The sequence below is a fragment of the Bombus pyrosoma genome, linkage group LG15 (genome assembly GCF_014825855.1).
Source record: "Bombus pyrosoma isolate SC7728 linkage group LG15, ASM1482585v1, whole genome shotgun sequence".
NCBI lineage: Eukaryota > Metazoa > Arthropoda > Insecta > Hymenoptera > Apidae > Bombus > Bombus pyrosoma.
The window spans coordinates 24640-26579 of NC_057784.1; positions in this window are offsets into that span (position 1 = coordinate 24640).

Below are 1940 nucleotides of genomic sequence, written 5' to 3' on the forward strand. Positions count from 1 at the left end.
TAACGTTATACGTTATATCATAATACTATATAACGTTATACATTATATCATAATACTGTATAACGTTATACGTTATATCTTAATACCATATAACGTTATACGTTATATCGTAATACCATATAACGTTATTGATTACAACGTAATACCACATATCGTTATACGTTATATCGTAATACTATATAACGTTATACGTTATATCGTAATACCATATAACGTTATTGATTACAACGTAATACCACATATCGTTATACGTTATATCGTAATACTATACAACGTTATACGTTATAACGTAATACCACATATCGTTATACGTTATATCGTAATACCATATAGCGTTATACGTTATATCGTAATACCATATAACGTTATTGATTACAAAGTAATACCACATATCGTTATACGTTATATCGTAATACCATATAACATTATACGTTATATCATAATACTACTTAACGTTATACTTTATAATGTAATACCACATATCGTTATGCGTTATATCGTAATACCATATAGCGTTATAAGTTATATCGTAATACCATATAACGTTATACGTTATATCGTAATACCATATAAAGTTATTGATTACAACGTAATACCACATATCGTTATACGTTATATCGTAATACTATATAACGTTATACGTTATATCATAATACTATATAACGTTATACATTATATCATAATACTGTATAACGTTATACGTTATGTCTTAATACCATATAACGTTATACGTTATATCGTAATACCATATAACGTTAATGATTACAATGTAATACCACATATCGCTATACGTTATATCGTAATACTATACAACGTTATACGTTATAACGTAATACCACATATCGTTATACGTTATATCATAATACTATATAACGTTATACATTATATCATAAGACTATATAACGTTATGCGTTATGTCATAATACTATACAACGTTATACGTTATAATGTAATACCACATATCGTTATACGTTATATCGTAAGACCATATAGCGTTATACGTTATATGGTAATACCATATAACGTTATACGTTATATCGTAATACCATACAACGTTATACGTTATATCATAATACTACTTAACGTTATACTTTATAATGTAAAACCACATATCGTTATACGTTATATAGTAATACCATATAACGTTATACGTTATATCGTAATACTATATAACGTTATACGTTATATCCTAATACCATATATCGTTATACGTTATATCGTAATACCATGAAACGTTCTACGTTATATCGTAATACCATATAACGTAATACGTTATATCGTAATACCATATAACGTTATTGATTACAAAGAAATACCACACATCGTTATACGTTATATCGTAATACCATATAACGTTATACGTTATATCATAATACTACTTAACGTTATACTTTATAATGTAATACCACGTATCGTTATACGTTATATCGTAATACCATACAACGTTATACGTTATATCATAATACAACTTAACGTTATACTTTATAATGTAATACCACATATCGTTATACGTTATATAGTAATACCATATAACGTTATACGTTATATCGTAATACTATATAACGTTATACGTTATATCCTAATACCATATATCGTTATACGTTATATCGTAATACCATGTAACGTTCTACGTTATATCGTAATACCATATAACGTAATACGTTATATCGTAATTCCATATAACGTTATTGATTACAAAGTAATACCACATATCTTTATACGTTATATCGTAATACCATAAAACGTTATACGTTATATCATAATACTACTTAACGTTATACTTTATAATGTAATACCACATATCGTTATACGTTATATCGTAATACCATATAACGTTATACGTTATATCCTAATACTATATAACGTTATACTATATATTATAATACCATATAACGTTATACGTTATATCATAATACTATATAACGTTATAATATATATCA